Source organism: Triticum urartu, chromosome 7A (genome assembly GCF_056163025.1).
Source record: "Triticum urartu cultivar PI428250 chromosome 7A, HENAU_Tu73, whole genome shotgun sequence".
NCBI lineage: Eukaryota > Viridiplantae > Streptophyta > Magnoliopsida > Poales > Poaceae > Triticum > Triticum urartu.
In genome coordinates, this window is record NC_141879.1 from 26,246,031 (window position 1) to 26,272,839 (window position 26,809).

The following is a 26,809-nucleotide window of genomic DNA, read 5'->3' on the forward strand; positions in this document are numbered from 1 at the left end:
TAACTTTACTCAATTTGGTAATTTTAGTTAGTCATAAAAAATATTATAGGCATTTTTTTTCTTTTTTGCTATTTATTTTTTCATTTCTACTTAAAACTAAATACTTATAGTTTTTTAGTGATTTATTTTTTCTTTTAGGTCACAAAAAATAAAAACTTCTCTGTTAGTGAACATAGATGCACTTATAGAGAAAATTAAACATAAATTCATAATTAATTTCTATTTATGAATTTAGGTCCAATTTCCTCTATAGGTGCATCTATTTTCACGTTGAGAGGAGCTCAACAACGCAGAGAGGGACGGGCTTATAAACAGGTGTGGGCGCCCATTCGTTTGGCGAGGTGGGACTAAACTCTGGGCAAACCCTTTAGTCCCGGTGCGTGGCATGAACTGGGACTAAAGGGGAGCCTTTGGTCCCGGTTCATGCCACGAACCAGGACCAATGGTGGTGGGCCAGGAGCCAGGACCATTGGTCCCGGTTCGTCCCACCAACCGGGACCAAAAGGTCCAGACGAACCGGGACCAATGGCCCACGTGGCCCGGCCGGCCCCCTGGGCTCACGAACCGGGTCCAATGCCTCCATTGGTCCCGGTTCTAGACTGCACCGGGACTAATGGGCTGACCCGGCCTGGACCAAAGCCCTGTTCTCTACTAGTGAATGTTGAGCTTGTTTGTATGAGCGTCGACAAAGAGACTTTACATAGCAATGCAGTAGACATACTTAACTGACTAAGAATAACACAATCAGTCATACACAACCATGAGCGAGTGATTCATAAGGGTAAACACTTTCTATCAGAAGTCTGATAGAAAGCTTTCGTCAGACGCGTCCAGAGTCGTTGATTCTATTCTAATCTCATGGTCCATATTTGTATGCGAATTTCGCATGCCGTCAATTACCCCACAATTTTAGTAGCCCGATGCATCGTCCCAACGACCTCGCCACATCAGGGGTGAGTAAATCTCGCCTGCCAAATCCACCCACCCACCCTGTCTCGAATTCCATCGCAGCTCGCTCTGCGCCAAGAGCTCGCGATGGCTACAGCTGCACCACCTCGCCAGTGCAACCTCCCTGATCTCAATACATATCACGTGACCTGGTCGCCAAAGAAGCAGCGCGCGAATCCCTGATCTCCCCCGGCAAGCCCTGCCTCCTCACCATCGCTCCTACCTCGTTGGTGCACCATATCGGCTCGGCAAAGATGCTGCATGCGAATCCCAGCCCCTGGTATGTAGTGACGTGACCTAGGGTTCGATCAATCTCATCTTTGGTTCGTCACTTGATTTGATTTGCATTACTTTGGATGCAATGTTGGTTTTGATTAAATTTATTGAGTGTGTCTATGTTATACCCGATGTGTAATGGATCACTATATCATCTATGAATTTTAGTTCATTTCTTATACATATCACAGTAATCTGATTCCTAATGTTGACAGTAATATTAGTTATACACATGATTTAATATTTCCATGCTTCCATCAAAGTACATATCTGTTTCCAATCTAATATGTTTGTGCTTCTTAGTTAGTATGTAGCATAAATAATGCTATGCAGATGCTTCTGAACTCTATTTTTTTCGCTTCCAAATGCTTAAAATAATAATATAGATCAATCTATATGTTGGTGAGTCAAAATATCCCTCCCTTGCTGGCCAACCATTTTTAATTTTGCTTTAGTTCTATGCTTGAATTGCAACCCTGTGTATAGCATATTGTGTATGGATCTTGTATATAGCATATATTAATCCAACCACAGCTGCTACAGAATATGATTGACAAAGCTCTAGGTCTCCTCCGGACTATAGGCATGTGATTCTGACAAGCAAGAATGAACCACCACCACACCGGGAGTTATATACGATTGTTCAAAGCATTTTAGTTGTGGAGTTATGTTCCTTCTCTCTTGGATTTGTTCATCGGATTTTGCTAACTCCGACACATGATTATGTACTTCAATTGCAGGAAGCACATAGGAAGTTAGTAAGAAGAAGAACCATACCTCCGGGTAATAGGGTACTTTGTCAATCGACTTTGCGAGGGACATTTCCATTGTTTGAAGAACTGTAGTTGTATAGTTCTTCTCCATCTCTCTTGGATTTGTTTAATGGATTTTGCTAACTTCGTCGCGTGATTGCGTACTCCAATTGTAGGAAGTACATATGAAGTTAGCAAGAAGTAGCACGGATGTCCATGTGGCGACTTTGTAAGGGACAAGGTCGTCACAATTCGTGTCACTGTGATAGACGAGGTGATGCTTCCTGACCACCACGGAAGCAAAACCCATATTTAACAGAAACATGTGTTCATCACTGTGGAAACATTCCCCATGTTATTTGAAGTGATATTTCTTCTTCTTCTTTGTAACGAAACAAAACTATATTTGTATGGAAGCAATTCACTAGTCTATGAAAAGAGTATCATAATGATTTGGATGCAAAAAATATGTATATATACATACATCGGGAATAAAGTCTTCATTTGTGTTGTACCAAAGCAAATTCTGGTTTGTTTGGATTCAGACTCCAAAATCTATGGAAGAAAATGCTCATTTCTTTGGATGCAAATTTAAAATTCTATGGAAAAAAATGCAAATTTCTTTGGATGCAAATTCCAAATTCTATGGAAAAAAATGCAAATATCTTTGGATGCAAATTCCAAATTCTTTGGAAGCAAATTAGTATTTATTAGGATGCGGATACCATATTCTTTGGAAGACGACCCCCAGTTTAATTTGTTTGAAAGAGTCCGTAACAATGGTAAAAAAAAGGTTAGATGGAAGCATGGAATTGTAAAGTTGGATACAAGGTGTGCACATTGTCCTTGGACGATGCAAAATAATTTTTCGTGTTGGATACAAATCAGACCAAATTGGAACAATCCCCGATTGTTATGGAAGCAAATTTTCTAGCTGGTAGAAGCAAATGAATTGGTATGCTTTAACTGTTAACAGAACATGCATGGTGTGCACTAATTATGATTTGTTCCCTAGCACTAACTTCCTTTTAATGCTTCTTCCTTGCTTTCAAATTTGTACTAGGGGAAACGATGCATGTAGCGAACCGGGTGAATCTGGTGCATGCTATTGGTTAGTTTTCATCATGGGAAGGCAATTATCAGTAGTATGATCGCTACTACGGCCCATACATAGGTTGCCCGTCGCTTAGTTTAGGCTTCTTCATGGGTTGTACATTTGGGCCTATGCCGGCTCGTCCGTCCCCCACGATGCATGCATTCATCTCACCAATAGAAATGAACCAACCTGTAGTTGGATGATTAAAAGATACACGCATTCATCTCACCAATAGAAGTAAACCAACCTGTGGTTGGATGTTTAGAAAAATAATGGTATCCCCAGCCCACCGTGCTTCAAATACTAGTGCTTGCATTTATTCTAAATTTATTTTAGGATTTCTGACGATACGTGTTGAGTGGGAGGAGACGTGTCTGTCGGCTACGAAGCACCTACGATGACTTTGTAAAATCTCAAGATGACATGGCGGCTCAATGCTCACAGAAATAGGGTATGCGTATGTGCGTTCATAAAGGTGAGTGTATGCGCGTTTATATAAACGCTTGTGTCTGTATTGTGTTTAAAAAAATCTCACCAATAGAAAAGAAGAGGGATCTTATGGTACCCTTAAATTATTGGTCACTGTTAGGCGCCGATCAGGCTGTCGAAACATTGGGCCGGTCGCATCTTCCCCGAAACATTGGACAAGTCATATCTCCAACGCCACACGCGCGTACGGCTGAAGCTTCCGCCGGCCAGCCGGCAGGGATGGTATTCGTAAATTATTCTAAGTCATTCATTACGGTTGATCTTTTTGTCATAGCTAATCCGTACTCCAGGTCTATTATCAGGGAGTACAACCACCAAGGCGATAAGTAAGGCGAAGGGCGAGGATTTCCGCCGGCTGGATGTCCTCCCTCCCTCCCCTTCTGGCGGCCGTGGTGCTGTGTGTGGGAGGGAGGGAGGGGCTGATCTTGCCGGTCGGATTTGTTTATACTAGGTTAGTTTTAGCCTAGCTATCTAGGGTTCGGGGATTGTTGCCTCGTGGGGATTGTTGCGCCATCGATTTGTTCTGCTCTGGTTGTGGGATTCCTACGTGGCGTTGCTCTGGCGAGGGCAACGGCAATTTGTGGGCCTTTTGCTGCCCTAGCTTGGTCCTTGTCTCGGGGGCATGTTCGTCGGCACCGACAGGTTTGTAGGCTTGGTGTGCTTTCCTCTGGATCGAGGCTCCTGATGTTGTACTGTTGCTCTTCAACGGCAACGGCGTCTCTTTTGGTGCACTGGCTCTATATATAATATACAGGTCCTTCAATCGGAGTTTTCCCATCCACGAGAGAGCCCGTTCCTTACAAGGTCCGGACGGCTTCATGTCCGAAGCGGCGGCGGCTGCGCCTGGTTCTAATTCTTTTTCCGAATAACCACATATATATTCATTGGACAAACATATTACAAAGAATACACCAGTGGACATCATAAAAGACATAGTGCGCACTGGCTCTATATATAGGTCCTTCGATCGCAGTCTTCGCGTCTGCGAGGTAGACCGCTCCTTACAAGGTCAGCCCTGGTTCCGGTGCGAGGCGGCAGTGGCGGCCGGACCGCGTCTTGTTCCGGTTGTAGGAGTCGTTTGGTGCTTTTTGGGCTTGTTTGTAATTTCAGGTTTCCATGGGGTGCTTTGTGATGACGTTGATCCATGATAATAGATCTGGTGTCCTCTGTGCATAAAAATAGAGCTAAAATTGTCATCCCTAATTAAGTTTACTAGTTTTTGATCCAGATTGTTTAAGCTTAATTATTTCCCCATCCAAACAGTTGCAGTTACACAAAATCCTAGTATGTGGCCCATGGAGCCCACGTAAGTCATCGTTCCATATACTGTTTCTCGCCCATCTTGCGTGCCAGCAGGCGGCCGACAGTCGGTAGCGGATGAGAACTCCATGAATCGCCCACTGAAGATCATGAAGAACTTCACGCACATCCCCGAATCGCCGAGGTGAAGAGAAGGATAAATACATGAACTTGACCATTCTGGTTAGTCTTAACAATCCAACCTGATTCATCTACTTCACAAAACTTTCCTCATACCAGAAAATCTAAGACAACTAACGTGGGACGAAGGTAATATATCCCATGCTTCTGTTATGCGATGCAGATGTGGCATGGAAGAGCAGTGGCATGCCATGACGGGACTACGAAGACGAATCATGTGCGCATTCGATTGTGAGAGCGGTACTTTAGACATGGCGGACACAGGAGAAGAAGCCCAGTCGAGAGCGAAGCCGCAGCGGTAGGCGGCTACAGATCATATACTTAAAGATGCGCCCATGCAGTTAGATCAACTTAAAAAAAATTACTTTTTATGAAATTTTGAAACGGTATTTCCGATTTAGGACATTTCAAATATATGCTCCCATCGTCCTCTGTTGGGACGAAGAGTGACTCTTTGTTCCCGTGTGGGTACAAGAGGCCCTTTTTGTCTTCCTTCTTGACTGAAAATCACTCTTCCTTCATAGGAAAGCTGAAGAGTGGGTCTTCAGAAGGTGTATTGATTTTTTTCAAGTCAAATTTGTGTATGTTTGACCAAGATTATAAAACAAAATTTCAACATCTTTAGCTCAAATTGAATAGAATATGAAAATACTTTTCGTCAAGTATCATGATACAAATTTGGTACTATACATATTGATATTTTTTTCTCAAAAGTTGGTCAAACATGCACATGTTAAACTTTTGAAAAATGTAATACACCTTATATTTTGGAACGGAAGGAGTACAACACAGATCCTCCCGGTCTAACTTTTGCGTCACCAGAACACACTAGTAGAAAAAGGGTCAAACGTGAAGCACATTAGTGCCGGTTTGTATTTGAGCCGGCACTAATGTATACATTAGTGCCGGTTCCAACGGCTAGCCGGGCCGCTTTCATTAGTACCGGTTCGTGGCGAACCTTTAGCACCGGTTCGTGCCACGAACCGGTACTAATGAGAGTGGTGGCAGGATGTTGTCAGACTGGGGCCCCTCCAGCCCCTTTAGTACCGGTTCTTGGCACGAACCAGTACTAAAGGTCGTTCTACATAGACCCTTCGTCCACCCGAGCTCGCTCTGTTCTTCCCCTTTCCCCTCTCCTCTCTGTTCTTCCCCTCTTCCTCTCAAGCTCATCAGACATTTTGCCCAAAATTTGTCAAGATTTGAAGGCCCCCATCCATTCAAATCATCACAAAGGTTAGCAACTTTGTCCTTTCATCTCTCATTGCTAGATTAGCTCGTGCAATGCTTTATATAGTGATTGATTTTTGAGTTTAGTAATTTGGGAGGATATATATATATATATATATATATATATATATATATATATATGCTAGTATTTGATTTATATGCAATTTGAGGTCAAAAATAACACTTCGTTTGCATATGTAGGTGTGGTTTACTTCGTGCCTTCTAAATCTCCGTCGTAACCACCGTCGATCGGCCGCACCGTCCCGTCGCCGGCACCACCTTGTGGTGAGCCTCTTGTTCATGAAATTCTATATAAAAATTGATGTTTGTGTGATTTGGATATATAGTTACTCGTATAATTATCTTATCCGTACCTTGTTTGTTATACATATAGTGCCATGGTTTTGATATCCGTCCCCGTCGGCCCTCGTCCTCGTTATGATTTGGATGTGGTATATATATTCTCTTTTAAAACTAGTTGCATTTCGTGTTTATGACAAATTATGCCCATCAAGTTGACATAGAAATTTTTTCTAGGAGGTATGTGAACCGGAAATTCCAACCGACCCTATTGTCGAGAGGTTAAATTTAGTTGAAAGAGAAAACGAGTACTTGAAAGAAAAATTGAAAAGAATTGAGGGGGAGAAGATGGAATTGGAGTTGCATGTTGCCGATGTCGTCGATGATCACAAGATCAAGACGGAGAAAATGCGCTTGAAGATGAGAAAGATTAGAAAATATGCCATCGATAGTGAGGCTTGGTATCATTATGCTGTTGGATCCATTGTTACCTTAGTTGCGATCTTGATCGCATTTGTTGTTGCATTTAAATTCTTTAGCTAGAGAGTTATTTGTTTGTTGCATTTAAGTGTTGTATGAACTTTATGTATGAACTTGTATTAATTTGGTCTATTCGGTGTTGTGTAATGAAGATGAGCCGGCAATGGATGTACGATGACCGATGCTCTCCCCAGTTCGTTGAGGGCGTGCATACTTTTCTGCTTGCGGCTGAGGCAAACAAGCGGGCAGATGGTTTTATGCCTTGTCCATGTGCTGGCTGTAAGAATGGTCACAATTACTCTACGTCAAGAACCATTCACGTCCACCTATTTAAGTCCGGTTTCATGCCCCACTATAATGTTTGGACCAAGCACGGAGAAAGAGGGGTTATGATGGAAGACAATGAAGAAGAAGGGGACGACGACAGCTATCCTGGCCATGGGTTCCCTGAATACGATGATACAACAATGGGGGAAGAAGTTGAGCTGGTAATGCGGGAAGAAGCTGAGCCGGCAATGCGGGAAGAAGCTGAAGAAGAGGCATCAGATGAGCCCGTTGATGATCTAGGTCGGGCCATTGCCGATGCAAAGAAAAACTGCGCAAGTGATTTGGAGAAGAAGAAGTTGCAGCGCATGTTAGAGGATCACAAAAAATTGTTGTACCCAAATTGCATAGGTGACAAGAAAAAGCTGGGCACCACACTGGAATTGCTGCAATGGAAGGCAGAGAATGGTGTATCTGACAAGGGATTTGGAAAGTTGCTGGTAATGATAAAGGATATGCTTCCAAAGGACAACGAATTGCCCGAGAGTACGTACGAAGCAAAGAAGGCTGTCTGCCCTCTAGGGTTAGAGGTGCAGAAGATACATGCATGCCCTAATGATTGCATCCTCTACCGCGGTGAGTACGAGGATTTGAACGCTTGACCGGTATGTGGTGCATTGCGCTATAAGATCAGCCGCGATGACCCTGGTGATGTCGAGGGCGAGCGCCCCAGGAAGAAGATTCCTGCCAAGGTGATGTGGTATGCTCCTATAATACCACGGTTGAAATGTTTGTTCCAAAACAAAGAGCATGCCAAGGCGATGCGATGGCACAGAGAAGACTATAAGAAAGACGGAAAGTTGAGAATACCCGCTGACGGGTCGCAGTGGAGAAAAATCGAAAGAAAGTACGGGAAGGAGTTTGCAGATGACGCAAGGAGCGTATGGTTTGGTCTAAGCGCAGATGGCATTAATCCTTTTGGGGAGCAGAGCAGCAACCATAGCACCTGGCCTGTGACTCTATGTTTGTATAACCTTCCTCCTTGGTTGTGCATGAAGCGGAAGTTCATTATGATGCCAGTGCTCATCCAAGGCCCTAAGCAACCCGGCAACGACGCTGATGTGTACCTAAGGCCATTAGTTGAAGCACTCTTACAATTGTGGAATGGAACAGGTGTACGTGCGTGGGATGAGCACATGGGGGAAGAATTTGACCTAAAGGTGTTGCTGTTCGTGACCATCAATGATTGGCCTGCTCTCAGTAACCTTTCAGGACAGACAAACAAGGGATACCGCGCATGCACGCACTGTTTGGACGATATCGACAGCATATATTTGGCTAATTGTAAGAAGAATGTGTACCTGGGACATCGTCGATTTCTTCCGAGCAGGCATCCCGTAAGAAAGAAAGGCAAGCATTTCAAAGGTGAGGCGGATCACCGGACGAAGCCTCGCCACCGTACTGGTGTTGATGTACATGATATGGTCAAGGATTTGAAGGTGGTCTTTGGAAAGGGTCCTGGTGGACAACCTGTTCCGAATGACGCTAACGGACGCGCACCCATGTGGAAGAAGAAATCTATATTTTGGGACCTGCCCTATTGGAAACACCTAGAGGTCCGCTCCGCAATCGACGTGATGCACGTGACGAAGAATCTTTGTGTGACCCTGCTTGGCTTCTTGGGCGTGTATGGGAAGACAAAAGATACACCTGAGGCACGGGAGGACCAGCAACGTATGCACGGAAAAGACGGCATACATCAGGGTCATGCAAGCTACGCTCTTACCAAAGAAGAGAAGGAAATCTTCTTTGAATGCCCGCTCAGTATTAAGGTACCGTCTGGCTTCTCGTCGAATATAAAGGGAATAATAAACATGGCAGAGAAAAAGTTTCAGAACCTAAAGTCTCATGACTGCCACGTGATTATGACGCAACTGCTTCCGGTTGCATTGAGGGGGCTTCTACCGGAAAACGTTTGATTAGCCATTGTGAAGCTATGTGCATTTCTCAATACAATCTCTCAGAAGGTAATCGATCCAGAAATCATACCAAGGTTAGAGAATGATTTGGTGCAATGTCTTGTCAGTTTCGAGTTGGTGTTCCCACCATCCTTCTTCAACATCATGACGCACGTCCTAGTTCACCTATGCGAAGAGATTATCGTTTTGGGTCCTGTATTTCTACACAATATGTTCCCCATTGAGAGGTTCATGGGAGTCTTAAAGAAATATGTTCATAACCGTGCTAGGCCAGAAGGAAGCATATCCAAGAGCCATGAAAATGAGGAGGTCATTGAGTTTTTTATTGACTTTATTCCTGACCTTAAGCCGATTGGTGTTCCTGAATCGCGGCATAAGGGCAGACTGGATGGAAAAGGCACGCTAGGAGGGGAACAAATAATATGTATGGACGGACATTCTCTCACTGAAGCACACTACACAGTTCTACAGAATTCCGCCTTGGTGGCTCCGTATATGGATGAACACAAGAATTTGCTACGCTCCAAACACCCGGAGCGGTCTAATGACTGGATTACATGTGAACAAACCAGGAGTTTCGCCAGCTGGTTGCAGACACGTACCATGCATGACACCTCTATTGAAGATGACCTGTACTTGCTGTCCCAGTTACCATCTTCGAATATAATGACTTTCAAAGGGTACGAGATAAATGATAATACATTTTACATGATCGCCCAAGATAAGAAGAGCACCAACCAAAACAGTGGTGTCCGCTTTGATGCAGAAACCAAGACGGGAAAAGAAACATATTATGGTTATATATAGGACATATGGGAACTTCACTATCGACGTGGTTTGAAGGTCCCTTTGTTTCGGTGTAAATGGGTCAATATGACACGAGGCGGGGTAACGGAAGACCCGCAGTACGGAATGACAACAGTGGATCTCAACAATCTTGCGTATGCAGATGAACCATTCATCCTAGCCAATGATGTGGCACAGGTTTTCTATGTGAAGGACATGTCTACCAAGCCAAGAAAAAGAAAAGATAAGGAAGCGAATACATCGTACGATGAGGCAAAGCGGCACATAGTTCTTTCTAGGAAGAGAAACATCGTGGGAGTGGATGACAAGACAGACAAGTCAGAAGATTATGAAAAGTTTGATGAAATTGCTCCATTCACAGTGAATATTGACCCGAGCATCCCGTTAAATGATGAAGATTTTCTATGGTTACGGCGCAAAGGGACACACACGAAGAAAAAGTTTCACACCGAAAGATCTGATGTGATCGGCTTCACTATCATCACTTTCTCCTGTGTTTCACACCCAGAAGGGAATCTCTGTAATAGTTAAGGTAGTTATGTGTTTTGGCATTTGAAACACGAAGAAATTTTATGTGCAAACAAATTCTTTCATGCCTTTACTGATTTTTAAAGTTAAGTTATTCACAAACTAGTGATTCACGCTAATTTCAAATAATTCAAAATTTAAACTATTCAAATTTGAAAACTACGGGCACTAACAGAAAGTTTGTAATTTTTTGTACGTAAAGCAAAAATATTCATAAAGAAACTCTAAATACACAAAAAAACTCAAAAATAAATAAAGCAAAAAAAAAGCCCGCCTACTAGGCCAGAGCAGCCTGCATACGACTAGAAACCCAACCTATTATTGGGCCAGGACGCAGGCCCGCAAAGGCCCTGTACGCCCACAGGGCAGCACAGATGACATAGGGGCAGTAGGCCTGCTTTGGAGAGGAGCTCGAGAGAGCTACCACATGGGGGTTTATAAACAAGTGTGGACGCCCCTCGGCTAGCGAGGTGGGACTAAACTAGCCGCACCGCACTTGCGCCAGCGCACCCCCTTTAGTACCGGTTGATGACTCCAACCGGTACTAAAGGACCCCCTTTAGTACCGGTTGGTGCCACCAACTGGTACTAAAGGGGGTGCCTTCCCGCAGCTTGGCCTAGCCAAAACAGGCCTTTAGTATCGGTTGGCGGCTCCAACCGGTACTAAAGGCCCCTCCTATATAAACAACACTTACGAAAATTTCAGTTTCTCATCTGCTTCTTCTTCTCTGCACCGTCGCCCGCCGCCCCCGTACGTCTCCATATCCCTCGTCGCCGCCCCCGTCGCTGCCCCGCCCTCATCGCCGCCCCGTCGTCCCTGTCCCCGTTGTCCCCGTCGTCACCGCCGCCCCGTCCCGGCCCGTCCCGTGTCGTCCCCGTCCCCGTCGTCGCCGCCCCGTACGTCCCCGTCGTCGCCGCCCCGTACGTCCCCGTCGTCGTCGCCGCCCCGGCCCGTACGTCCCCGTCCCCGTCGCCGCCCCCCGTCGCCGCCCCCGTCGCCTCTCGCCTCGCCGGTGAGCGCACACACACACACATACATTTTTTGTTTTTTAGTTATACAAATAGTTAGAAATTTTTCTGTTTTTTAGAAATTGTTAGAAAATTTTCTGTTTTTTAGAAATAGTTAGAAATGTTAGAATTGTTAGAATACTTAGAAATGTTAGAATTGTTAGAATAGTTAGAAATAGTAGAATTGTTAGAATAGTTAGAATTGTTAGAATTGTTAGAAATTGTTAGAATTGTTAGAAATTGTTAGAATTGTTAGAAATTGTTAGAATTGTTAGAATTGTTAGAATAGTTAGAAATGTTAGAATTGTTAGAATAATTAGAATTGTTAGAAATTTTTTTGTTTTTTAGTTGTAGAAATAGTTATAAAAAAGTTAGAATTGTTAGAAATTTTTCTGTTTTTTAGTTATAGAAATAGTTATAAAAAAGTTAGAATTGTTAGAAATTTTTCTGTTTTTTTAGTTATAGAAATAGTTATAAAAAAGTTAGAATTGTTAGAAATTTTTCTGTTTTTTAGTTATAGAAATAGTTATAAAAAATTTAGAATTTTTTCTTTTTTTTAGTTCTAGAAATATTAGAAATGTTATACAAATGTTATTTATATATATAGAAATGTTATAATTGTTTTTTCTGTTTTTTAGTTATAGAAATATTAGAAATGTTATAGAAATGTTAGTTATATATAGCATTGTTAGAAATGTTATAGAAATGTTAGTTATATAGAAATGTTAGAAATTTTAGTTATCAAAATCCAATCATTAAAAAAATGTAATTTTTTACGGGCATATAGCTAATATTTGTTCTCGACGATGCACTGCCCGCATCCTCGCCGTCGACACGTCTGCGACGACGTCCGGCTGACCCATGTCCGGGACTGGGCTCCGTCGGGCTGGCACTGGGAGGTGCTGCCTGGAGGGGCGCCGCTTGATGAGGAACCCGACCCCGGGTCCCGTCGTCGACCCTGATCTCGTTTGGTGGCGTTCGCGTGGGCCAGTTTCGGTGCGAAGGGAGCCGGCCCCGCCGGAGGTGGTACGTCGCCGTGTCAGGGAGGAGGACGAGCACGTCCATCGCTACATGGTTGCGTTAGAGGGCGGCAGGTTCTCCAATACCTGGCAGTTTCTTCAGGGATCTCACTTCAGCTATGATCCTGTGAGGGTTCCTTCTCTTTGGGTGTCCACCGCCCGTGCCGCAGGAACCGCGAGTGTCCTAGATACTTCTGTAGTATTCGATCTTTATTAGCTACCTAGCTAGTGATGTATTCGATATTATATCTATTATTCGAGACGATGTATTCGAGATTATATCTATTATTCGAGACGATGTATTCGAGATTATATCTATTATTCGAGACGATGTAATTTGAATACTAAATTGTTTTATATTTATTTTGGATTAGTTAAATAAAAGCTATGGCGGACAATACCGATAGAGAGGGAGAACAGAGCATGTTCGATATCATACGCAGGCCAAATGATGATCAGAATGAAGAAGATTACGACGGCTCCGAATTTCTAAACAACACCGGAGAGGGTGATATGATATTCGATCGCGACGACCGAATGGATGAAGTCATGAACTACGATTATGACAATGACGAAGAACATGTTGATCCTGAAACAACAAAGACCGGCGAGGTATATATATTTATATAAGCAGGCATCTGGTGATCATCACATGTTTTAAATGAGTTGAAGATATATTAACGAATTGATCTTTCTTCTTTCAGCCATCCGGATCGAGCAAATCTTCAGGCAACAGGACGAAACGAGGCCCGAACAAAAAGTTGAAGGAGGGCGTAAAGTATAATATCGAGGCAATCAAACCTAAGGGCGAACCATTAGCGCCTAAGAAGATTGCGGACAAGTTCGTTCGTCAGTGCGGAGTTCTTGTGAAGGACCAACTCCCGATCTCCCTTCAAGAATGGAGAGAGCCAGCAAAGCCACGTCCAGATCTTACTTTTATCGACGACAGACAAAAAAGTCTGCTTTGGGATACTCTCATGGAACATTTCACCCTACCAGATCATTTCACAGAAGCAGATGTGTAGAAAGTCAAGGACGCTGCTCTTAGGAAGATGGCGGTTGCATTCAAGAACCACAAGAATCGTGAATGGGACAAGTACGTCAAGGGAGGAAGGAAGACTCCAGTATTCGAGGGAACACTAGAGAATCAAAGTGCTCATTGGGACGATTTCGTGAAATTCAATGATTCAGAATTAGCTAAGGAACGGTCGAGAATAAACAAGTAGAATGCCGAAAAAAGGATAAGTTCCATAAGCTGGGGCAAGGTGGCTACGCGGTGGCAATGCCTAAGTGGGATAAGTCTGAGAAAGAGATGGAGGATGCAGATGTCACTCCGGTTACTAAGAGCTGGCCCCCCAGGTGCAGGACTTGGTTCTATGCGCATGGGGGGGAGTTGGACCCGAAGACAGGCAAAGTTTCGACGAAGGCATGGCTGAACGGAGCCAACGATAATTTACTTGTTGCAATAGAAGAGGCTCGAACGGGGGTGTTCCAGCCCAACAGAGAGAACGACGAGCTTACGCGTGCCGTGGGAAATCCTGAACACTTGGGAAGAACACGAGGCAAGGGCGCTATTCCATGGTATGAGGAGTTTTCGGACTGGAACACCGACTACAGAACCCGTGTGAGAAGGAAGATTGCGGAGGAGAAGAAGAGGAAGATGGAGGAGGAGAAGAGGAAGCTGGACTATGAACGCCTTCAAGGCCTAGAATCAGCGCACGCGGACTTGGTAGTCAAATTCCAGCAGCAGCAGGAGCAGATCGACTCACTTAGCCAGCAAAGGGGGTCTCAGCAGCTAGCGGATGATCCAGCATTGGATACCACCGCGCCATCCATGCCGAGAAGCAGCTTGGGTTCCGCCCCGTTTGACGCAATGCTGGATAGATACCCCGTGGATGACATCGCGGAGAACACTAACTGCGAGCTACACTACAAAATTAAGAACATATCCTTGAAGGTGGCGGACGGCGTTGCTTATACAAATTCCCCCGATGCAACCTTCCATTGCAACCCGATTCCAGCAGGCTATGCTCGTGTCGTGGTTGATGAGGTGGTGGACCAATATTCGGGGCTAGAGCTTGACATTTCTGGAGGTGACGAGGAGCACACACTCGGAGATGCCAAACATCGTATCAACCTATGGAGAAAGGATTGCATCATCTTTCGAAGGCCACCGACACCGCGTCACCCGACTCCTCGTCGAAGTCCGCCACCGAGTCAGCAGACTCCCGCTCCTCCAAGTCCACCAACGCGTGAGGCCACTCCTCCTCCTCCAAGTCCGGCAAAGTGTCAGGCCACTCCTCCTCCAAGTCCGACACAGTGTCAGACATCCACTTCTCCTCCAAGTCCGGCACAACCTCAGGCCACTCCTCCAAGTCCGGCACAGCTTCAGGCCACTCCTCCTCGTCCAACTCAGCCCCGTCAGCCGTCTCCGCCGCCTAAGCAATCGATGAAGAGACACCCCGCAGCTATGGTGCGTAGCGGTACGAGTCGAGATCATAGTACAGGAAGTACAGGCGGAGGCAAGCGATATAAATATGGTCCAAACCTCACTACTCCTCTTCCTGAGAGGGCTTACGATAGGACCGAGGAGCAAACCAATGCCATAGTGCGGGCAGAAGTCGACGCCCATTTTGGACCGAAACCGCCACCGCCGCCAAGGGAGAAAGTGCCTGTGGAAGTAGTTGACCACTTCATTCGTATGGCTCAAGCACCAGCTCCTAAGCCTGTTGACACAGACTATGAGCGCCACATCAGGAAGTTACATCGACAACGTCTACAGAAGGAGGCGAGCTCGAGCTCGAGCAAACAACAAGCAGCTGTCAAAAAATGCGGGAAAACCGTTGCCCAGCTGGGAAAACAGGCGGCGCAATCGATCCCCTCGCTTGTTATGCCGCCAACAACACGTGACAGTACGCGAGCCCAATATTATTGTGGGCAAACAATTTACGTTCCTGAGGTGGGCGATGTGGTAATAGCCCAGCAGCATATAATGCAGGCTGAAACTCTTAACATCACTGTTGGACAACTCCTCGAGATCGAGGACATGCCTGTGCTTACAGAGGAGGAAATAAAACGGAAATATGCCCGGGGCCAACCTTTGGTCAAGCCAGAAGAGGTCAAGAAGCTCCCAACGAGAATGTATGAATTGCATCAATGGTACATGGACATTACCAAGAGATCCGATCGAGAGTCCCTCATGGTGCAAGTCAAGAAGGATCATTACTACCATCAGAAACCTGTGACCGTTGACTATTCTGAACTGTTTCAGTTATACAATCAAGATGCACTCGACAAATCTATCGTCAGTTGCTATTGTCTGTAAGTGATTTCTTTCTGTAATTTAAGTCTCAAGCTAGCTGTAGTGATCCTTTTGATCAATCATTACCTGTAATTATCCTCACTATATTCTTTTCTGTGGTATTATGCAGGATGAAGATGTATGAAATGAGAAAAGGTGGACGCTATGGCATTGGGTTCATTGACCCAAACACCGTTAATGAATACACATGGAAAATAAACAAGCATCATGAAAAGCAGGTAGAGGACAGCATGCTAGAGTTCTTGAAGCGCCTCAAATACAATGAAGATATACTACTTCCTTACAACTTCCAGTGAGTCACACTTTCTTGTACTACAAATTCTCTGTTTTTGCCTACTAGCTAGCTACATGTTTTTGCTTACATATGCCCGCTTAATTAAGACATGCAAACGTGTGTGCATGCAGATATCATTGGATCTTGTGTATCATTAAAGTTGACGCCGGAACAGTTGAAATACTGGACTCACTACTCAAAGCAAATAGTGACTATAACATCTTGTTTGGGATAGTCAACAGGTAATTTCAATCATTATTAACTATATATCTCGGCCTATTTAGTTCGTCATTTCATGATATGAACTATTTAATAACCCCTTTATTCATTTTCTTTGTCGGCGGGCAGGGCTTGGGCAAGGTTCATCAGCGTCACGAAAGGCGAATGGAAACGACAGCTGAAATGGTTTCGACCCAAGGTAAGTAATTAAGTAGTACTAGCTAGCTGCCATCTCTTTAATTATCATACTTGATTAATTATTATCTGATCAAATTAAATTCCATTCTCGTAATAAAGGCCCTGAAGCAGGCGCAGGGGACTGATCTGTGTGCATTCTGCGTTTGTGAGAATATTCGCATGATGGTGTCCGAAAGGAGCAGATCTCAAAGATAAGAATGGGTACGCTTGTCAGAACACTATTCACAATTTTTACACCATTATCGATATCTGGTCACACAACTAATACACATGCATATTGATCTCCTTCTTAACAGTTCAAAGAGGTGCGGGACAAGCTCCTACAAACGGACCGTGTAGAAGCACTTCAAGAGGAAATAGCGGGATTTTTGCTCGACCAGGTCATAAATCCGAAGGGAAAATACTATTACCCGCTACCGCCCCCATCGATCAGGTCATGAACCACTTCCAATTGTCATCGTGCTCCGAAGGCACCAATTAGGCTAATGCCACTGGCTCCGAAGGCAACATGCATATGTAGGAGAAATTGTATATAGCTATACATGTGTGTATGTGTGAATTAATATGGTGGTTTGTGAGACATTGATGATATATATATGATTGGTTCTACTAGAAATTCTATATATATATAACGTGTACAATGTGTAGTATCGTAAAATACCAGCAAATGAAAAAGAATTAAAATGGAAAACACAAAATTAAATGAAAAAGAAATCATAAAACCAAAAACTCCCCAAACATTTTAGTACCGGTTGGTGTTACCAACCGGTACTAAAGGGCTCCCGGCCCCCGGAGCTGGCTCGTGCCACGTGGTTGCCCTTTAGCACCGATTCGTGCTGAACCGGTACTAAAGGGGGGGGGGCCTTTAGTGCCCACACTTTAGTGCCGGTTATGGAACCGGCACTAAAGGGCCTTACGAACCGGTGCTATTACCCGGTTCTGCACTAGTGACAATATCGATGAGTAGAACCCATTCAGATGAAGAACAACTTGAACCTTGTGTGTGGAGGACGAATTTCACCTTTCAATCTATACTGATAGACACAAACCTATATCATCTTTAGTGAGAGATTTTCCAATTAATCGCACACATGTACTCATCTTGATGCCGAGGTTGGCAACACTGGGCTCATGTCTGCGAATGTCAAGGGTTATGGTGCGCGCAACCAGTGACATAATAGGATGAGGGATAATGTCTATGAGGTTGGTAACATCTGATGTGTAGATGTGTGGACTAAATTGGAATATTCTCACCGAGTGCGATGTAGACTTGCGACGGTTGGTGTAGACGTACTAATTGGCAGAATTCATTCTCCACGATGTACAGTTCAAGCTATTCTTCATCTGAATGGATTTTTGTTATCGATACAGTCTAGTTGGCGCGAGGGGTTGGCAAGAAGAGGTCCTGCTCAAAGGGGATGTGTTTTTTGAGTGGGGCACTGTAGGTAGCAGCATTTTCATTCACCTGGTGAACCAAGACTAACTCTTGGGCCATTGTATGAACGACGAGAGCTCTTCGGCCCAAAGGAAGATAAAAAAGACTCTTCGGCCCACAAGAGGATGAAGAGGTCCTCTTCTGCCTAATAGAGGATGACCTGGGCATAAATTTGAAATTTACTAAATCGGGGCCATTGTTTCGAAATTTCGAAATTTTATTTTATTAATATTTTTTGAAATTCTGTTTTGCGTAGCTAGGGCGTTCAGCCAGGCTTCATGCACAGAGCTGTTGATGGAGCCAGATGAGTTCCGAACAAGCCATGCGATCCTTGTGCATGTTCATTTTGTCAAAGAAATATATAAGAAAATGACTCTCAGGATCTGCATATCATGACATCTAAGTATGGCACTATATTTTTCAGATCGTTTATCTATCAACCAGAAGAATATATATAATATTCATCCATCGTTAGAATCCCTTTGGCGTCCCTTTATGTACCTATGAAATGCATATTTCTTCAGATTAGTTATTTGTGACATAGCATATCTTTGGGATTGACACATATAACACTAAATGCATACTTTTTCTGAGTAGTAATTTGAAACATGGTCAATCTTTTTTATTAATGCATAGAAGAATTAATTGTGGAATTGATGAGACATGTCATGGTGTAGCACATAGGAGTTGCATTTCGATGTAGACAATCAAAATATTTGGTCTTAGATTTCTCTTGCCTTATAATATATTGCTTAATATGTTTTTGATCATTCTTTTAACTATTTCAATTTAAGTATGGTATTCCCTTTATTTTGTACATTCGAAGTACATGTACAAATACATTGTGAAGATTATGTATATCACTAAAAATAATTATATGAATACATGTGGTAGCTAATAAAACATTCACATATCTATGACCGTGTTATAATTCATGAATCATATTACTATAGATAAACGAATAAATAATAGTGCTGTTTTATCATACTTGTACCTTCCGCTACGGTACCTACTATTATGCTTTCCATATCCTATAGGTTTGGCCGTTGGATGCTGGTTCATCATCCTATCTTGCTCTGTCCCTTCAAAAGAAAATAACATCACGGAGAATATAAACAACTTCATAGAAAAAAGGTGAAGATAGTACCATACAGGAAACTTGCAGCAGTGTTCGTCGTAGCTGCAGGAGGATAGCTAAGTTCAGGTGGTTACAAAATGGCTTCAGTCTGCTAACAACCGCCAGCAACTTGGGTTCGCCAGTAATCTAGTGACACCACTGAATTATATACTTGGGCAATTTTCTGTGTTACTGTTATATTACTAATTAACAAATAGTATATCTTATCAGAATCTCAATAACGTGGCAGTCTACTCAGTGATATCTCTGCATATAAAGTATATCGCATAATTTAATCATAATCTTATTGACAGAAATACGGTCTATGAACAGGTTTCATGACCAATGTGTGGTGAGCATAAATCTAATGAAAACTAACCATCAGGCTTTCAGATTATTATAAAATAAATTATGCAACTTCCAGACTCTTTGATACGAACTGTCTAATCACTCTGTATATCATCTGAACAAAAACACACTTCAAAAATAGCGATGTACATAACCACAAACTGCTAACTTCTTATATAAGTGAATCTGTTTTTCTATTCATCCACATCAAAGTTCTGTGGATGGATGAGTACCTTGAACCTTCTAGTGTAGTGTCAAAAACGCTCTTATATTTTAGGACGGAGGGAGTAGTAGCTATTGTGGTTAGGCTTGTAGGAGCTGATTATCCCCGCGGCTGTGAATACCTCAGATAGCGTGGGGATAATCTCCTGTCTGATAGTTCCACCGCAGCAGGGCGTGAGGAGCTGGCTTCTACCTAGATTAAATGGCAAGATCGAGCGGAGGTGGACTTCCTGGATTAGAAGGAGAATGCATCGGCGGATGGAAGGGAAGGAGAAGGCGTAGAGAGAAAAATATTGCGTGGGGATTCTTTCAGGATAGATCGATCCTGAAGTTTTGTACGAATAATAATACGGTACGTTGGCTTTTCTTACAACTAGGCTAGATTGATTTTTCTACCTGTACCCAGATTGCTTTTAACATATACGTCGTTTGTTTTTTCTTTCTTACATCTAGCCTAGATTGGTCTTTCTACCTGTAACCAGATTGCTTTTAACGCTATATTTGCTTTTCTTAGATTGCAAGGATTATATGGATGAGTCTACACCGTTATAACTTGGTCCCATCGAATGAATGGCCGGTAAATTCTAATTAAGAGTAAATTGCTCGAAACCACCACATTTGTGGCTAGAGTACTAAAAAACTACCATTTTTGTCAAAAATCACAAAAGACCACCAACACTACGACAAGTGAGTAACAGATTGCAATTTGTCACTCACTTGCCGCAGAGTTGGTGGTCTTTTGTGATTTTTGACAAAAGTGTTAGTTTTGAAGTACCCTAACTACAAATGTGGTGGTCTTGAGCAATTTACTCTCTAGTTAACGTGGTAATTTATAGGGAGTCTTTAATTAGTATAAGTAATTATTTTTTCTTAGATTACAAGGATTATATGGATGAATCTACACCGTTATAACTTGGTCCCATCAAATGAACAGCCGGTAAATTATAATTAACATGGTAATTTTTAAGAAGTCTCTAATTAGTATAGATATAGATAGATAGATAAATAGGTATAGATTAGCCTGTTGGAATTCGCCCACAGAATCGATCACATCAAATCACGATTAACACGCAGACGCAAAAGCTTTTGCCATCGTGCCTTGTTCTTTTTTCTTTATTTCTCCTTTTTTCTCCCCCGGTATTACATTAAAACTACAGCCATGGTCACGTATATATATACATGCCCTGGCGTCTAAACTAGCTAACCTAGTCGGACACAAAGCTAACGCCTAATACTACTTAAATCGGAACACCTAGCCGACCCTAACTACTACTCGTGTATAGACGCACCACCAGCTCGTACTTGACTCAACTAGGAAACTATCCTATCCTACACGTGTCAGGACTTAACTAGACCTAATAATCAAGATTATTTCTAACAATCTCTTCCTAATCTTGACTTGTCATCTCTTTATGCTCACTCTGTCTTGATCTTTACTCGCTGGAGATCCACGACCTGACGATCCAAACTCCGACGTACGATCCGGACTACCAGCCCACACGGTCGCATTTACGCGTGCAACGTGCAAGACTAAACACATCATCAGTCTTCACGTCGTACAACTTAACTGGTCACTGTCCCACTACACGTCGAGCTTGATCTTCAACTGTCATATCCATACACTAAGTATGACCCGCCTGGAAACATGCAGTGCCTCCTTGCTCTGCCATGTTGTGCCACCGCCATTGCTTGGCCGCTGCCTTGCACTCGGTCCGCACCATACTCCTTGTACTTGCTCGCAATAGATCCACTCTCCACTGCTCGCACACCTCCTCGCTTTACGATGGTTTCACCTACCACCGTCCGCCTACGGCATCACACCGAACCCACGCTGGCCGCAACCAGGACGCTCCACAAGGACATGGACATGACTCACGGAACACCGTGCACACCACTTCAACTTCAACGAATAATCACCAAGACAAGCACTTGGATACGACGACGACTCACAGATGCAACGACGACTGACCGTACAAACTCGCACGACACCTTGACTCATCTGACTCCCCCGGACGATGATCTTGATGAGCTCCAGCGCCGCACCTCGGCACCACCTCTCCCATCAACAATCTCCTTCCACCATGTTTCTGACGACAACCTGCCGCCTCCTTCCTTGTCGCTCCACAGAACGACGATCGCTTGATCCTCCGCGTCGCTGCACCACCCAGCAACTTCATCGCCTGCCCCGAGGCGCTAGTTGGGTCGCCACCCCGGGGCAAGCAAAGTTTCGAATCCGAACCTTGCTCTGATACCAATTGTTAGAATTCGCCCACAGAATCGATCACATCAAATCACGATGAACACGCAGACGCAAAAACTTTTGCCAAAGGCACCTGTCGTCCTTGTTCTTTTTTTTTTATTTCTCCTTTTTTCTCCCACGGTATTACATTAAAACTACAGCCATGGTCACGTATATATATACATGCCCTGGCGTCTAAACTAGCTAACCTAGTCGGACACAAAGCTAACTCCTAATACTACTTAAATCGGAACACCTAGCCGACCCTAACTACTACTCGTGTATAGACGCAACCTAATCAGCTAGCTAAACTAGCATGGACTCCTATACCACCAGCTCGTACTTGACTCAACTAGGAAACTATCCTATCCTACACGTGTCAGGACTTAACTAGACCTAATAATCAAGATTATTTCTAACATAGCCTACCCATTAAAGCATTGGCTTCTGCACGTCAAGAACTGTAGTGTGGGAGTGCCATCCAAATAAAGTATATGTAGTGTATTAAGCATTATTAGTGCTATATAGCTACCATGTGGGAGCAGCACGCCATAGTGTATTAATTATTCTCGAAACTTTGTCAGTTTCCGTAGTGCACTACTAGCAAGTAGCAATAGCGCTGAGCAAATTCCCCTTTCATCAGTAGCATCTCCCTTCCTTATGTTTTACTAATTTCAAATAGTTGTTGCTTTACAGAGTGGACCTTGAAAGCAGTGACGGCGCCAGGAAATGAAGGCTGGGTATTCATCCAATTTTTTTTGGCTCCAAATGTAGTATATGAACCAAACAACACAACACTAGCAATATATGAACAAAACAACACTAACGGCAATAGCAATATTTCAATGTATCAGACCATAACAACATGAATACATAAGTACATTTTGATTAATAAAGTGATGATATCCTTCTTACAATAAAGTGATGATATCCTCCTTACAATATATTAAATCCCTTCTTCACAAAAGCATCTCCACCGGGACATCTTGTTGTATCCTTGAACAAATAGCAAACGAAGCAGAAAGCGGCTTCTTTGTCCACACTATACTCAAGCCACTTGAAATCCTTAAACCAAGAAGGAGAAAAGCGATGTTGTAATCCACTTATATCTCTATACTTAAAATTATGATTCTTTGGTTGACATGGCGCCAACTCGATGTATCTCCTTCTAACTTTATCCTGGTCATTGACATTGTACCTAGAGATGGGGATCCGTTTCCAAGGATCAGACTCAAGTGCTTCCAAATCTACTTCAAACTGAACTTCATCATTTGCTTCATCATCTTCTACAACTGGGGTTGGGGAGCCAGCTGCACTCTCAAGTTCTGGGTGGCCATCATCAGGTTCATGTGCTTGCACAAATGCCAGTTGCATATTGCTCTCAATAGTAGGAGGAACGATACTGCTTTCAACTTCAACATCAGGAGGATTTGTTGTAGATGTCGAAGTTCTTCTATTTTCCTTGGAAGCTCTTTCCCACAATGCAACAATACTAACACCCTTCTTCTTCATCTGTGATACAAGATCAGAAAAAAATACATCAACAATCTAGTAATCTACTAAGTTGGTCGTGTAGCAAACTAGTGTTCGGATCGTTCTAAACAAATGAATATGAATGCATTTTACAGCACAAGCAATTTGTCTTGACACAGAAAAATCATTCTACAGCATCATGAACAGCAAAGGAGTTGTACCGAATTATTCAACCAATAACATTTTCACGCACTCAGTAGGCAGTAGCACAGTAGTAGAGTGATGTGCATATTTGACAGCAACACAAGCAGCAATTTGTTCCCAAAACATTAACCCAGAATACCCACCTTAGGCAGTAGCTCGTTGCATTCAAATCCAGCACTAGCAGCAATTTGTCCAATTTGACTGCACTACACAAATCCACCTACAGATAATAGAACTAGGAATTAGGAATTAGGAGCATGTAATTTGACTAGTAACTAGGAATTAGGAATTAGAAACTAGGACAAATCCAGCACTAGCTCGCTCCGTGATGCTCCAGGCGCTGCTACAATTTGACCAGGCGCTGCCGCATGAGCCCATAGGAATTAGGAAGTTAGAATTAGGAGAAGAGGAGAATAGAACCTGGTCCGCTGCCGGCTCAACGGCTCTGCTTGCCACTGCCTGCAGTCAGTACTGGCCGCCGCCGCTGGCCGCAGTCGCTAGCCTAGGTTGGGGACTTGGGGAACGGCCGAGTGGGGGCTGGATCGACTGAACGGGACGAGCGTAGCTGGTATCCTGTGTGGGCTGTGGGCTGTGAGCTGCTAAATAAGACATGTATTAAATTTTTTGGGCCAAATCTTGGGTATTCATATGAATACACGTGAATACCCCTGACGCCGCCGATGCTTGAAAGCGTCTTTGTCCTGACGACATATTTAATTATTGCCATCCAAACAAATAAAGTCTGTGTTGTCTTAGCATGCCTGGCGAAAATGAGGTACGAATGGAGACAAGGATGAACATGTAGTAGAGGCAAATGGTAAGCTACGTACTAATCTGTATATATGCTCTTCCTGTACATAATAAGACGGAGTCCTTAGTGTGGCATCACATTCACTTGAAGCTGTAAATCTATCGAGACACAATATATCTGATGCTTGCATGGTTTTCAATTTTTTGGAAGATTGTAATGCTTTATATCGGACTCAGAACTGCACGTGTGAGTTGCTGTCCACTTCCCTGATCAGTTGCATTCACTTTGATAGGATAACTCTAGGAGTTGCAAGAGCGAGTTCATACTGAAACAAGTTTGTCTTCAATATGGATTACTTCTTGCATCTCAAATCCGATAAACTAGTATAGGTAGTATTGTTCTATGAAGGTGGATATATGAGAGTCAGCAACTAACTGTGTACATGATTTTCAGGTCAGACCTGAATAATTAACCAACCCAGCCCAACTTTTTCATTAGCTTGTGCAGCCTTGGTTTGATGTTGATATTCAACACAAAGCCCAGCACATTACTGATTGCTCCTGGGCGGCTGACGGATATTTGCTTACTAGTGGAGAACCATATTTGCTAGCCCAGATGGCCTCACTTAGGTCCTGTTTGTTGGAGTGCAAGCACCCGGATTACCACTACAAAACTTGCAAGGTAACAACAGTTTGTCATAGTATCACAGATTTACTGTCTTACACTTGCATCTCTTAACTTGGTGTTGGATATAACAATAGGGACCGCACCCATCATATAGGCCAAATAGATCTCTCAAGAAGGTGTACCGTGGAGATCAGTTTTGTACTGATCTCCACACCTCAAGATGACAATGGGGCCCTGAAACCAGCATCTCCGCGGGATTTTACCCTATTAGGGGACGCGGATGGGCGTATTTTTAACCCCGCAGGGCTGCTGCTAGGTAAAGTATAAAACCCGACACGTTTTGCGGGTTCAAACCCATTTGAGCAATACCCGAACCTGAAACCCCTCATCCCCATGAAAATACTACACTAAGCCTAATTGGACATCTTGTTGAAACCATGTATGGCTGAATAATGTTTCTGGGAGAAGGGGGGGGGGGGGGGGGGGGGGGGGGGCAGTGAGTAATTAGCGCTGAATCAAGATAATACACGTAGTTGGCTCCTGGCTTTACTTTACCCTAAGAAGGGTTAACCACGACATGATTAAGGTATGATTATATCCCTAAAAAAGCTTGTGGCGATTAGAGCTGGCGGCGACCGCAACACCGCGATTGGAAAATCTTGGAGACTGCTCTTTCAATATTCTAGAGTACCAGTGCCAAGGTTTGCACTATTGAGAGCATCTTCAGCCGTTCAGCCCCCTAGGACGTAAAAAAAAAGCCGCCTGGGAGCGAGCCGGCGCTAGATTGGCGCGTGGGGGCGACCTAGCTCCCATTCGTCGGCCCACAGGTCGCTCCGGATTCGGTGATGTTGTGTACAAAATATATGCAAACTCGGCGACTTTTGCACGAACTCGACGAAACTTCATTGAAATTTGTACATAAAACATTAAAACATGCAAACTACGACTGAACTACGCCAAACTACGCCTAGCCGCCACCGTCTACATGCAGAGAAGCATGTAGAAGCGGGTGTAGTCGCCGCCGTCGCCGTCATCGTCATCGTCGTCGTCGCGCGGATGGCTTGGGCCGGCGCCGTCCCTGCTGCAGCTCTGACCAGGATCGCTGAGGCGCGGTGGCGCGCTGGACGGCCCGGCCTCGTCCTCCTCGTCGCTGTCGAGGACGAGGACGATGACGCCGCCCTCCTCGCGCCCGCGGCGCCTGGCCTGGTGCTCCGCGTACGCCCGGCGCCGGCGGCGGACCTGCTCCCGAACGTACTCCTCCTTCGCCCACTTGAGGACGGACTCGTCGTCGGGGGCTGCCATCTCGACGTGCTCCGGCTTCACCGGGAGCAGCCCCAGCTCGGGCTTCGGCCGGACAAGGCGGAGGGAGCGCCTCCCCGCAGCCGGAGCAGGCGGGGAGGGCCGGGCACCCTCGTTGATGACGGGGGCGCCACTGCGGGTGCGACGCCCGAGCGGCGTCTCCTCCGGCTTGGGCTTGACGGGGCGGAACGCCGGCAAGCCGGAGCCTGACGACGAGGACGACCCCGACTTCATCTGCCGCAGCGTCTAGGAGCTGCCACGGCGGCGAGAGAAGCACGGCCGCGACGGGTACTCGAGGCGCGACACGTTGCCGCACTCAATGTGGTCGAGGACGGCCTCTAGGGTGCGGCCGGGCACGCCCCACCACTCGTGTCGCCCGTTGGCGTTGAGGCGGCCCTGCAGGATGATGCTGTTGGTGGAGGCGATCTGCTCCTCGCGACGGCGCTGGAAGCACATGGTCCAGAGGCCG